Raw genomic sequence first — 16,426 nt, forward strand, 5'->3', positions numbered from 1 at the left:
TTATTATTATTATTATTATTATTATTATTATTATTATTATTATTATTTATGTTGGAGGAAAACGCCAAATGTTTTACATTATTTAAAGATTGATTGCGTTGTGTTAAAACGTGATGCATAGTTATACGTCAGCCCATTAATGAAATTCTGAGGTATTCATATCAAAATTAAAGTTAAACTAACAACTCAAACCGATATATCATATCTTGGATGGTCTTAAAATCGCAATCCATCATGTTTTATAAATATGCCTAATTATTCGTGACATTTTGTACAATGTAATCGATGGGAAGCATTGAAAACAAAGAAATTGCAATAACAATGAATATTTGAAATCAGTATCGTATATTGATCAATTCACAAATATCATTGTCAGTCGTTGGAAAAAAAATTCAAAGTGATTAGTTTATAACTCCTAACTATAAAAATAATATAAGTTCAATGTTTTTACATTTTGTAATTATGAATACTTCAGAAAAAAAATATACATATATATATATATATATATAACGGTACTAATATGACATTGAAAATTTTAAACATTCCACAACAGTCCGTCAACCCATATTCTATCTGTTTCACCAACGTGATTGTGTAGAAATAAAACACATTTCAGCAACGATCCTACACATTTTTCATCTTTAACCCACCCGTCATGCGTATATCAATACAAGCTACCACCACCATTGGAAGCCTTTTCCTATTATAACATGACATCAAAAGTACATGAATATCTCTCTTTTTCTCTCCCGCTCTATCTCTTTCTTTCTATCTATCTATCCATATATTTCTATATCTTTATCTTACTCGCTTGCTCTCATTCTTTCCACAACGGCATTCGTCATCTAATGTGATTTGATGGAATTTCCACATTGTATGGTGCAAAACGAGTTTCGCATCAATCCAACGTACAAAATTACCAGAGTTTCTCGACCTTTCCCCGAGGGATATTGTTGGTGAAATTCACACATAATATTCAAACAATATTTCCATCCGTTAAAAAAATAATTTGTAAACGCTGCCGTCGAGGGAACGAAATTGAAATTTAATTAATTGAAAAATAGACCAAGTACAAAAAAACTAAATGTTTTAAATCACTCATTGTACTCATCTCTATGCAGAATATAATACTACGCGTTGTTTATAATAATATTAATCTAGTCGTAAATAATTTCATTTAAATACAAACAAGGAAAAATTGTCAATATTTACTTAAAAATGAGATTCTCTCGTACATTTCACTGTTGTTTTTTTAACAACTGAAAAATTTCAAACTGATATGCGAAAGTGAATTTATGTTTAACTCTCAATTTGTAAATATTACAAAAACTTTTTGACTGTCATAAACTATTCTGAAATATATCTTTAAACTGCAAGAACTTAATTTTATATAATTATGAAGAGCAAATTTACTTGAAGAGTTCAGATGCTATTAAATCAATAATTTCAATTAGTATTTAATTGAAATGTATAAGCACGATTAAATTATTAAATTAACTATTTTACCGCATACGACATATATTTATCAATTGTATTATGGTAAATAAATCAATAATTTGATACGCATCATAAGACCTAACTTCACTAATATATATCTTAATAAACAATTTCAAAATGAGCTGTATAATCATACAAATATTTTTTATATTTAATTTATTATTATATAGATAAATTATAAATGCGTCAATCACACCAGTACAATAAAACAATTATTAAATTACAATCTATCATAAAACAAAAATCTCGAGAAAAAACACAACCTCAAAAGAGACAGACAATGCAAATTAATTTATCTTATCAAAAAGAAATCTCTTTGTTAAATAGTTGTACAACTTTAAAATGAATGGATTTTAAAGCAGTTAACGTTAAATGAATGCTAAAACTTTAAAGAGGTTATAAAAATTAATAGAAATTTTCTGAACAAAGTTACCTTAAAACAAAAACATTAATAAAGTCTTTATATAACAAACGATCTAGTACTTAAGGACTTCTATAAAAACGATGTATAGAGTACTCTAAGCTCTTCTATTAATATTCAAACCCAAAATGGTAAATTAAAAATCGAAAAATATTTAATTTCTCATTTGTTTCTTCAAATTTTGAAATTGCATGTATTCATAACTTTTTCGACATAAAACTATTCTTGATTAAATTTTTGTATAACCAAATTATTTCTAGCATTTAAAATAGAAAATCGCTAAAACATGCACAGAACTAAAAAATAAACAGATTACAGAAGTTACTCTAGATGAAGTCATACGACGATTAGAAGCATACAATATAATGGACAAATCTTCAAATAATTCGTAAGATGACGCTGAATATTTTGTGTCATAAATTATTTAAAATAAAAATAAAAATTTAACTTTAACTGAATAATAATATAAATAACCTTTACAATTGTTTTTTCCTTGTGCCCTTTTTACCTTTTTAATTATAAATAATTGTATAATGACAAAACATAGACAATTTTTAGTACTTAAAAATTAAATAACAATTTTCTTTTTTATTTTTCTTCATCTTTCAATTGCTATAAATCAACCAATTTTTGAGAGAAGAAAATAGTTGTTTTAAAAGTATTAAAAAAATTTTTATCCATCCGAATCTGGTATTAAAAATACCTATAGACATAAAAAAAAATGCAAATAATGTTGAGCTTATGTACACTGTAAGTATTTTAAAATCGTCAAAAAAAACGATATTTCAGTACTCCTTATCTCCTTCTGAAAACCCCATTTCAATCCGTGGTCACTAAACAGAAATATTTTGTACTACCATTTGAGTGAATCACATTGTATACGTTTTAAAAATAGTTTGTAGAATAGAAATTAATATTAGTTATTCGTTTTGGGTTAATTCTATAAAAGGTCAAAAGATTCCGAGACGTTGGCTTAGTATTACTCTTTTAAAGTGAATGTGTAATATCTAAGTGAGAACTTTGTTCATAATAATTTCAAGATATTTAATTTTAGTAAAAGTTTGTTATTTCTTATAATAGAATTAATAATAATACGACCAGAAAATATTCGGTAAAATGCAGAATAAATTTCACATAAAAATTAATTGTCTTTGAAATTTAGTATTTTATTTATTTTATTTATACCATTTGGTAATATCTTTGGAGTAATGATACAACAAGGATCATGAGTATGATATTAGATTTAGATCGTTATCAAACATCGATTCTGAAATAGTTTACTGAATTTGAAAGCGCTTGTATATTATTTAAAAGTAAATAATGTAGCTCTACGATGGGATATATATATTATTTTATTTCTTTCAGAATGGAAGACATATTACAAAATATCGATACAAACTAAGTGGTTTAATAGGTTATATTTGAATAAGTATGTAACATAATGAACTATATTTTGTCATTTGAGTACAAGGCACACCAATAACGCCAATGGTTACGAAAACAAGTGGCACGTCTTAAGAAGTCTGGGAAACAATTCCACAGTTTTTCCCTAGTCTTCGAAAATATGAGAAAACCAATAATCCATATCAGTGAATCATTTTTCAAGGATTCGTTTTTATTGGATTTGAATACAAGTTTTTTACATAAATTATAAAAAAATTACAAAATTTATCAACGGCGCGCCGTGCCATTTATGTTGAAGCATGTACCACCCACAATACAGGAAGTTTGATTACAATTTTTGCCAAATAAGTTCAGATTGTTCACTATCATATATTTCTTGCTTCGACATCTCGGTAATTGAACTTTTGAGTTTCTTCTTCTTCTTTTATCAAACACTTTTCTTTTCTTTTTTTTTTTTTGTTCTGCATGACAGAAAGTCAGACAGTTTTGACTTTTAACACAAGAAACGTGACACAGCTCCCTCTCAAATCCAGAAGACTTCTAACTTACAAGTGAGAACTGCATAAATCTATAATTTAAGCAATTTAAGCTGTTCTATCTGGTTGGCTTAACTATAAAAACTCTAACTTTTATCTTAATTATAAATCTCTGAATTCTTATATTTTAATCTAACCTTATATTATTTATAACCTTGTACTATACATATAAAAGTTTGCCTCTTTCCATTTTCCTTCCTAAACATATGTAATTAAAATATAAAACCATTAAATCACAATAAGTAAAAAAACGAATCACGCATTATTCAATAAGCAACATGTATTGTACTGACCATCTATGGAATATTCCTTAATTTACTCATGATCTCAAAAACATTCAGGTACATATCTAATGAAATTATCAAAGTAGAAATGATAGAACCTATTGACTTGAATTTTATTTAATTCAGTTACGAGAACTTAAGAATAAAAACCATGAGTTAAGCACCACTGTAACACGATGGCAATGACGATAAGAAATATCGCAGCGCGGTGAACACAAATGTGTCGAATCCATTTTCACCACCGATGCGGCATTTTCTTTGAAAATCCAAGAAGCAATACGGTAATATAACAGTATTTTGTATGTAATTGCTTATATACAACATTGCTGGATATAGTATAATGCTATAACCTATAGTATATAAATATATCAGGCACACACACAAAAAACATTTCGGGAAGGGTTTTAGGTAGTACATTTTCATAATTATATAATCTATATACCACTTTTATTATATAAAAACATATTTAATAATTTTCCTGAATTTCTGGAGGGATTTTAAACCCTAACCCCTCCCCCTTTGTGTACGCGCCTGATATATATATATATATAATATGATGTAGTTATATTACTAGTACTACTACTGTACTTCTTACAATTTTATCGAATATTACTCATTACTGTAATTACAGGTATACGAAATTTGTGTTTTATTTTAGTACATAACATATTATATTATAATACATAACAATAATATAGTAAGACCATTTATTAATTTTAATATAATATTGAAAAATCGCTACTGCCGCAATGTGAACGATTTGACGATATCGCCACCACCGTGGTGTGTAGTGTGGACTTTTACCAAATAAAGAATCCTCATTTCTTATTTTTACTAGAGCCCATGCGAAGATAAAAATCTTTTACCAAGTTCAGCTAAGATGATTTATCAGTATAGATATTTACTTGTATAACTTAGTTTAACGATGACCATTATAATAACAAAACACAGCTTAACTAATAAATAAATAATAACAAATTTTTCGAAAAAAAATATTAAAGTTTGTCAATATATCAAACATCAATATGAATTTTTCGATCAATATACCGCACATGCATGAGGTTGAAATTAAGTAATCTATTTTATTGAATACATAATCTGTTGGTTTTTTTTTTTTTTTTTATTTAATAAATAAGACAATCCTAGCCTATGGCTATCTACATCTATGGATAATAAAGAACATTAGTTTGTGTTTATTTCAAAAGGATAGTTAAATATAAATAAAATATAAGTAAATAAACAAATGTATACAGATAAGTGAACTATGTAATTATGTGATTACAATAACTTTACAAAATTATATAACAACAATAAACATATACAGATTAGAGACTGGAGGTTGAGTTTAACTTATATGGTCGTGAGGACGGCAACATTTTAGACGTCGTTGAAGTGGTGGATGAATATGAAGATTATAGTGAAGCGAGCCTGTTTTTGACTAATGAGTTATGGAAATTTCTTGATATGGTAGGTATGTGGATTGCAATTTTAACAATTTGAAGATCTTTATGTATATTATCATGACGAATGAATCACGGAGCATTTGTGATAATTCTTAACACTTTATTTTGGAAAATTTGGATTTTTTTATAGGTGTGTAGCCAAACATTTTCGCCAGATTGGGCATGCATAAGTAATTATTGATAGTAGTAATTGCTTTTATATTAGTATTGAACATTTTTTTTGAATGACTGATTTTTTGTTTATTAATGGAAATAGCATTGATAGACGCTGGTATGCTAGATAATCTGATGGTAAATTCATTATATGTGAAGAGGACATTTAACCAAAATAATAAACCTCATTGTTAAATATCAGACAAGCATAATTAACCCACACTGGAATCCAGGATAAATAATAATACAGCTCTCTGTCAGGTACTATATCACATTCCTTGTTGTTAATTATTCTAAGAATAGGAAATCAGTCAAGCAATGATTCGGTTTTAATCACTGTGATCAATAAACGACTGTTTTAGATCATCACGATGACTTATATAAAAAAATGTTATACAATAAAATAGACGGTATTATTAAATATTAAATAAATCAATGGAATAATGTTCAAAAGAAATTTCTGATTTACTATTGTTGTACCTTAAGACCAATATAAAAAAAATGACTAAAATACAATGCTTTATTAATTTTCTTTTAGTAAAATAGCAAGTTAAACTCTCAATAAATAAATAATATCAAGATTATTTCAATAGATTACAAGTCTTCGCACAATTTTAAGGATGGAATTGTTTTAATTTTTTCTCAATAAGACATATATATTGTTCAAATAGTAAAATAAGCTAATTATTAAACATAATAATTTATTTCTCATAAAATAATAAAAAATGTAATTAAAATTAAAAATTATTAAACAATAAATATTCATAAATTAAAATATAAATAAATAAACAAATATTTTATATATCTATAGAAATAAATAAATAAATACTTGGTCTTATTATTCAAATTGGTATTATTATATTTGTAAAGTACAACCTGTTTCCAATTAAAAATATTCCATGCCAAGTATTTATTTATTTACTTATTTCTATAAATAAACTATTAATTAAATTATTTATATATTTATTAATTTCTATAATTAAATTCATAAATTAATTACATTATTATTTTAACAAATTATAGTACTATAGTAAAATACTATATTTTACAAATTATTACTAGAAAATTAGTTATGATTTATATATTTTTTCATGAATACTTGTTTATACTAATTATAAAGATAAAAATATGTCAATTCTTTTTCAGAAAATAGGTAATACCTATTTATAAGAACTAAAGTTAATCGATCTAGTATATTCGTTTATTATATTTTATATAAATAGAGCTTAACTAGAACAATATTTAAAAATCTTATCATAAAGTATATTAAGTATTGATTCACACTTAATGCTCTCTTACTTAATAACTCATTTTTTTTTTTAATGCATAAGATATAATATTGACTCATATATACGTCAATATTACATAATATCTTTATTAAAAATAATATTATAATAATAAGCTTACAATGCATTATAAATCACAATTTATGAGCAATATAGAAATCCAATAATTTTAAATTAAAAAATTTGAGGATTTCCTTTTTATACATTAACTTTTATGAAGGTGAACTTAAACTTTTAATGATTTACGCCCAAAGAAGAAAAGTCGCCAAACGGTTTCGATAAAAGTGTAATTTTGTCACACCTCTAAAACCAATTTAGAAACTTGTATCAAAATGTATAATTAATATAAAATGATTAGCTTTTGTTTCCCTGTTATCAATCCAGTCCAATCATATAATATAAAATATCGTTTACAAAAAAAATAATAATGCCAACTCTTATTAAACTTTAAATGAAAAAATAATAACACTACACATATACATATTATAATTCACTTAGAAAATAATATCAATCCGAAGAAACAAAATCCGACCTTCATAAAGACGTTATTCGCTACAGCTCGACCACCAAGTTTTCCGTCTAGCCCCTGCTCTGTACCTTTCTTAAAGAATTCCACGCAAAAACTTTTTATAATAACACACACACATACACACACATACGTATACACATATAATACACGAATAACTGACGGGTAACAGACAAAGGGTTTTTTTTTCTTACTGTTTTATTCTTTAGTTCTTATAAATTTGTTTCCGCTGCTTTTTATTGATTTACGACGAAAAACTTTGCAGCTACTAAATCAGTTGGAACCAAACGGACAATCCGACTGTTGTATGGACATCTATACACAAATGTACATATAAATACGAATAATGTGTGCGCGCGCAAGTGCATGCTAGTTTATACACTATATATACGACGTCGATGACTATGTGTGCTCTAAACAACTAGTATAAACTTTTAAAGCGGATTACAAGCGAGAACGGAACGAATAAACTAGATCACGGCGTCAAATGAAACGATTTAATCGAAATGAACAAAAATAACTTTTGACGGAAAATTATACAGAAGATATATTGTGTATAAGTGTTTATGTGTGTGTATGTGTGTATGAGCGTGATATTAAGAAAGAACGAGAAAGGGACAGAGAGAAAGAGAGTTATCACAGAGAACTACGCACATAAATAAGAGTGTATCAATACAAACCAGGGATGGAAAACGTTTTTGATTTTTTCGTTTTCGTTTTTGTTTATTGATTTAAAAAATATGGTTTTTTTTAACGTTTTTAAACATTTTTAACTATTAAGTTTTTGATTAACATTTCTAAAAACGTTATTTTTAAATAGTGTTTATAAATAACATTTTTGATAATTTTTTAATTTTTTTTAGATATATTCTTATTTCTTATACCTAACTTATAATAGTTACAATGAATATTCAATATACTTTAGAAATGCACTTAAGTTATAATTAATTATTCTTAATATTTAAAATTTAAACTTCAAATCAAAATTATAATTTATATTTTATATGAAAATAAAAAAATTCAAAACTTTAAATTAAAACGATTTTAAAAAGTGCATTGGTAAAGAGTAAAGACTAAAGAGTAAGTAAAGACGTAAAGTAAAACACTATTAAATAGGTTCCCAAAGTGTGCGCCGCGATGTCTGTATGAGGGCGCCGCGCCGTCATGAAATACTATCGGGACTAACATTTTCCTTATGATTAATCATGCTATGTCTTAGAGAAGGGTGCCCTGAAAAAACCTTAAATCAAAAAGGGTGCCATTAGTCGAAAAAATTTGGGAAGCACTGCACTATTTCATGTGTCTATAAAATCATGTTATTGTTACAATTTACTATAATAACCAATAGGATAATTAATAGGTAAAATAAATTATAAAACAAAATCAATACCTAATCAACTGCTAAAATCAATAGATAATAATATAATCATATTATAATAATTGAGCGGCAACCATGTTATAGATTACACTATGATTCATGACCGTCGTCGTGAAAGATAATATAATTTTACCATCACCAGTGCAATTTGTATGTGCCATGTGCAGGAACGGTGCGAGGGGGTGGGCAAAAGGGGCAGTTGTCCAAGGCCCCGCGCCTTAAATTATAATTAAGGCCCCGCGGTTCTGATTTTACTGAACTTAAAATATTTTATTAATATAAATTATAAGATCCAACATTAATTTTGCCCAGGACCTCCCAAAATCTAGCACCGTCACTGGCCATGTGGACTATAATTAATTATTTAGCAATGCTATTAATATATTTTATTTTTCAACAATTATCTATTAGTTATCAGAATTATTAACTTTTTGATAACAGATATATTTTTCGTAATAAATAATAATAGTATAATACCTACTATAATTTATTTTCGTTTTTGTTTTTGATTTCGTTATAATATATTTTTTTTTTTCGTTTTCGTTTTATGTATTGATTTCGTTATTATATTTTATTTTTTTTATTTTCATTTTATTAATTAATTTCGTTATTATATTTTTTTCGTTTTCGTTTAACATTTTTTTTTGTTCCATAATGTTTTTTAAAAACGTTTTCATAAACGCTTTCCGTCTCTGATATAAACAATACTAGAAATGTGTCGAGACCCTGCGGATACAGTGTTCGGTAAACGTGATATGTCCGAAAGTCAAATGTATCGAGATAGACAATGAGTTAATAAATAATTCACGAGTCTCCAGATATGATCGAACACGGTGTAAAACTGCGTCGCTCTCGTCTCTGCACCCATATTCGTGCGATGCTATCAATGTGAATCACTTTCAAAAGTCAAACGCAACCACTATAATATATTTATAAACACGTGTAGTATTGTCGTAATCCATGTGGCACAAACCAAAGTGAAATTTGTAAGAGATAAAAAAAGCACTCTGATATAAGAGCGCCTATCCAAAACCTAGCTTAGCTGGTTGTATCCCACACCTCAACGATCACCGAAAATTGAATGCATCGGAAATACGATGAGAACTAAAATACTTGTAATAAATATATATTAGTATAATTAACTTACTCCAAAGCACGTATTAGTCGAAAAACTCATAAACTTAACTTCGGTTGACCTATTAAAATTATAACGACGTTGAGATTCTGATAAACAATATCCCGCAATATTTTATTCTGAGAGGAATGAACACAATTTCATTTACAAGAACACAGCATACAACTTATAACAATAATACTAATAATTATTTTCCCTAATGAATAACACACAAATTATAAATCAATTAAATACATTAGGTATTTTAAACAGATTCGTCGATAATCAAAATTAAATATATTTTATTGTTAATTTTACTTTTGTATAAGTTAAAAATAATTTATTTCAACGTATTTTTAACAAATTTAAAATATATTAAATAGCTGGTTTGTGTACAGTGTTAGAATTTCTTAAATATGACATATAGGAAGAATATTAAGTACTATAATATCAAATATTTATACAAATATTGACAAACATATACAATTAATGGATTTCGTTATCATTGTTTTATGGCATAAAAATAATGATACAAGTAAAGTTTAGTTAAAAAATTAAATCAACTCCGAAACAAATAAATAAGTTAATATTTAGTATTAAATTTCATTCTTTTTCATAAGTATAAAATATCAGTAAATAATCCAGAAACATTTTGCCGCAAAACAAATTAGTAAGATGATTAACGTTTAACAGGTGTTAATTCAAACGCATTTTCATCGAAATAAAAAAATATAATTTGCAATGTCCATATAGTTGACCGAAAGCTGTATAATGGATCATAAAAACCAGAAGGGTCACCAACCTGTAACCGAAGTCCAAAACCCGGAGCATATGGGAATTTAATACACGTATATTTAAAACAATAAAGCGGTGAATATATTATTTTTAAATTTAAATCATGAAATATTAAATAACCAATGGAAATATTTTAATCAATAAATAACACTGAGTCTGGGAAATTTAATTTGTTTTAGTTTATTGTGTTAAGTTATTAATAATAAATAAAATAATAATAATAATAACATTTTTTAATTAACACTCGCTTGTTATATTCTAAACTGAAAACAATATATTTTATTTTATATGTTTATATATGTTATATTTTAGATTCTGTATAATAAGTAATTCCAATGATTTATAAAATAAATATACATATAATATACAAAATAAGTAGTTTTGATTTTAAACCTATTTGTCGTTACTTTCTACAAAACCTTCAAATCATATTGTACCAAGAAGAAATTGTTTAAAATCTCGAGCAATATAAATATTAAATACTTGTAAAGTTAAGAGCATAAAATACATAAATAAATACCTAATTTAATTTTGGCTTTAAAATTATCAAAATAAAAATGTTATACTTTGATACGAGAAAAATCCATTTTAATTACAGATATACCAATCTTTATTATTTATAAAAGTATCCATAACTATAGATTAACTTTAAACTCATATAAAAATGAATTTCTTTAAAAGATTTTTGTAATGTTTACTGACAAAAAGGCATATGCATGAAACTTTTAGAACTGAATATCAAAAAAAAAGTAAAAAAAGTATACAGATATATCAAAAAAAACTCGCACGTCGCATAACTATACGGTAAATATACTTGTCATTTCATTAAAAATATAAAACGTGCTACGCAAATTAAATTTTTGAAAAGTTTAAACTTTCCTAAGAAAAAAAATAAAAATAAACATTGAAGTATTTTATGCCTAATTTACTACAACAGTTCTAACATTTAATCGGAAGTTTAAATTTTATACTTCAAGAAATATAATAAACACAATTTGGCGCCGACCCAACGTAAAACTCACACTTTAATAATAATCTGCTCTAAGGGTATCTACCAATTCTTCATTCGATTTTATGTTTTTTTTTATTAATTATTTTTGATGTACAATCACTTTTAAAAATGTCATTATATATTTTCTCATTACCTAAAAACGCTTGTTTAAAAAGTATATAATACAAAATATAAGATACAGAAGTACTTATGCTACACATTTATAAAGTATAATCTTAAATATTTAATACTTTAAAATTATGGAATGATAAAATACAATTCGACTAAGGTTAATAGAAAGTAGACAATTGTTACCAAACGAGGCAAAAAAAAAATAAAAATAGATTCAATAAATACAATATAACCAATATAAAACCAAAATATAAAATAATTACGAAAATATAAATTAAAATTAACAAAAAAAAATGAAATGAAAATTATTTTTATTATTTTTATTTTAAAGCTTCATATATATTTATAAATATTACTAACTCAAATATTAATGGTATTTCTTTAGACATTTAATATTTTAATCAAAATATGATTGCTTTAAATACAATAAAATAAAAAAATTTAAAGTAATTATAAATTCAAAAAATATTTTACCTTCGGAAAATGAACGAAATAGTATTTATACTTACAAAATGATCCACTGAAATAAGAATGCAATGAGTTTTGTTTTGAATTGTTTTATAAAACAATAAATTAAAAAAAAAATACGTAAAAATACTATTATGAGTACAATCTTAATTAATAAACATAAAAATACGCAAATAGTTAACGGCAACTATTTCATGATCGAAGACCAATATATATATATATATATATATATATATAAATTACCTGGATGAAGTAATTTCACTAATATAACTAATACATTGGAAATTATATTTTATTATTTTCGTTTTGAGAAATGCAACAAATCGCTTACTACTCCGAATGCACAACATTCAATCAATTTAATAACTCATTTAAGTTTAATATAGGTCAATAATGGGTCATTCATTTGACGTACAAAAGACTATTAAATATTTAAAAAGCCGTTAAACTCTAGTAGTTTTCCACGAAAACTGGCATATGGGAGGTGAAAATAAGTACATTTAGACGTACCTACTGACCACATTGGATCAGAACACTAACATAAAAATGAGGATTAAACGGAAAAAAGACTTTTATTCTATAATGGAGTCTATACATGATCAGCTCCTTCCTGGGTCTCGGTATGCATTGTATGTTGATAAATCCAATATACAAATAATTCTATCAATAACAGCGTCTAAATATGCATTTTTAATTATCCGATAAAATACGATGAAAATAAAAAACGTATAATCCTCTTTATTATGAACGTATATCTGTTATAGAAGATATTTTGACTTTGAATTACATTTTTTTCCAGCAACAGTTATTTTATTTAATGTACTTGCACTTTTTCACGAAAAAGTACATGGTGGCGAAACCAAATGACGATCTCCTTTATTCTTAAACAAAATAATAGTTAATTTCCAAACATTTTACAGTTTTGTTTTAATTAATTATACTTGATGAATTGTTTTCGAGAAATGATTCGATAGGAATGGCTAAGAAAATGAGACATATTATTTAATCAGATGATATAAACTAAAATTATAAGTTTCCTTGCACGGTTAATATATATGACTAGTAAATTTTATCGAAAATTTTATAACCGTTTTGATTATATACGTAGGTATAATAGTATTAAGGGATTTTAAAATATTTGTGTAATATGACCACGAGGTCAAATTGTTTGATGAAAGTAGCATTATGTTGTTTTGAAAACTATATTCGAGTTGTGCTTGATTTTAAATTAAATTACACTGTTAAATATAAAAAACAATTTGAAATCAAATGTTATAATATTGTATCGATTTGTGTTAAACAAAGATTGAAGTTACATTCATCACAAATTCAAATTTATTAATGTATTAATTTTATTATTATTATTAATGCATTAAATCTATTAAATGCATATTTGTAGTTTTATAGTGGATATTATTATTAATAGCACATATATTCATTTTCGTCGTATTTTCACCTTCACAGCCACATAATATCAATAAAATTGCGATCGGTCATTATTTCCAAAGATAAGATTACATACTCATACCTCATATTATAGTCATATACAATATATATATATATATATATATATATAGATAGATAGATAGATAATATAGAATTCAAGTGTCGACTTGACGACAAAATATTTTAAAATCTTTTTTATACTTTTTTTAATACCGTATTAATTAATACTTATTTTTACATTTATAATACATTTCACATATTTGTACATAATTTTAAACAACATTTTAAGTGAATATTTAAGTACATATTTTATAGTATATTACAGCAATTTTAGAAGCATATTTTGAGGATTTTTTGTGCATATAAATCCGGTCCCTAATTATTGTGGATATAATCATAATAATTGTAATAAAAACACATTTTCGCAAATACGTGAATAGACTGAGCGATTGGACGGAACAGCGAGCGACACCTGTGCGTGAAATAAATATGAAAAACTAAAGGAACGGATGCGGCCGAGCGACGACTTCGAGAAACAATCACTAGTGTCCCATTGTCCGATAGATGGCGCGGCGCGTAACGATATTGTTTGTGAACACGTGACACGTCGCCGGGAATCACCAAAAGAACGTCAGCAGCACATAGATCCAAAATACCTGACATTCGACCTTAACGTATTTTGCCGATAGATTAATCCGTTTGTAAATAACGTAATAAGTTATTTCTGACGGTTTTATATTACATTATTGTATTAATGATAATAATGTAATTTTCATACGTCACCGGTTAAAGTTTCACTTTTTCAACTACACGGTTTGTGCTTGTTTTTCCGATAGTTTAAATAAAGTAACCGAAGTAGTAACCCACTGAATTAAATTTATAATCTGTGAAACAATCTCATCTCATCCTGTCACATAGATTTTTAATGTACATTGTGCATACATACTGTATTGCACTTTATTGTGTTTGGTTTTACCTGTGATACGTAAAATATTTATAGATCAAAACATATTTATCCATTGACTGGTATTAAATGTGGACAGTACGCTATTTAATTTAATAAAATATATTGCTCTCGTAAAAAAAAATTTAAAAATATATACTCAAGCATGAAACTAAAAGCAGCGCACATAAGTGCCTATATGTCTAAATGACACTTATGCGCTGCTTACGCGACTAAGACCTGTCAAACATTCAAACATCAATTAAATGTAAGTAATAAAAAATCGAAATCTATCATATCACCATCGAAATGGTACTCCAAAATTTGGTTAAATCATGTAAATTCTTGTTTAGTAAGCGTTCCAATCAATACTCCAGAAAGCCGGTGCAGATTAACTGGTCATACGTTTTTATTTCTTACGGGTGATTGCAAAATAATAACTCCCCAAAAAAGATAAATTTTAATTCACATTATTATGTGAAAATTTCGGAAATTGGAAAACTACTTCCATAGCGATCTCAATACGTATAATTTATTTCGCGGATAAAAGCTTGTGTCGCGTCTACAGCAACGTGACATGCATAATTTTAGCGCTCCTTAAATACCATGAGACCCGTCGACAATAATAATTCGTTTACCACACAAATCCCTGTTGAGAAATGTGTCATTTTTTCCCAGGCGAGATCAATACGCGGCCAGGTTAACGACCCGGATATAATCTTAAATCGATGCTGGCAAAATAATAATATAATGGCAATATTCTACGGCATTGATGCTCGGTGGGTGAATAGTCCTTACCCAATTTGGTTTTTATTATAATTTATAGGTACCAAATATTACGTAAAAATTATCAGTCAACGATTGTCTATCGTAATGGTTTTTTTTAGAAAAACAAAACAAAACATACGTTACATCAGTAATGGCAATGATTCGAGTCCACAACAGAAGTTTTATGGCAAATAAGAAACTTTTTTGTCTAAGTATATAATTTGTATATTGGAGACCGATAACCCCTTAGAGGGTAACCCTAAGAGTACCAACCCAATGTATAACAACAAGTGTATAACAATAGTACTACATAAACTAAATTAATGAATGAATGAAAAATCCAAACTAATCCAAACTAACTAAACTCTTATAGCTAGATTTGATCAAGGTTTACAACACAGAAAAAGTAAATAAAAAACCGAAAATATTAACACAGCCCGTAGACTTCAATGTCTTAGCATATCTATCCGAGACATAAAATATGAATCCAAAATACTATTTGAGTAATTACATAAGTATAATATAGCCTTTGTATAGAACAGATAAATCCAGATATATATATTTGGATCGCCGTTCGTTTGCGATACACTATAGATGATAAAAATAAAACAAAACCATGGTTTAAGACATTCACAAACAAAGAAAAGTGTAGAAGTGATAAATCTCCCATCCGAACAACCAGATACTCGATTTAAAATCAAATAATTCAACCGATCACATGCTATTATAAACGAACAGATGTAACATATGAGGCTCATAAACACTGGATGCTCTCATGAGACTTTTGCTAAGAACACGACGGCGGTTGGAACGATAGAATG

At 26.5% G+C, this 16,426-nt stretch overlaps 1 protein-coding gene across 1 annotated transcript in view; it reads right to left on the bottom strand.

The window, feature by feature from the left end:
* LOC112688551 overlaps positions 1-16,426 on the bottom strand; it is a 176,598-nt gene that overhangs the window by 101,001 nt on the left and 59,171 nt on the right. The window lies entirely within an intron of this gene.

The sequence above is a fragment of the Sipha flava genome, unplaced genomic scaffold (genome assembly GCF_003268045.1).
Source record: "Sipha flava isolate LNK unplaced genomic scaffold, YSA_version1 39_pilon_pilon, whole genome shotgun sequence".
Lineage (NCBI taxonomy): Eukaryota > Metazoa > Arthropoda > Insecta > Hemiptera > Aphididae > Sipha > Sipha flava.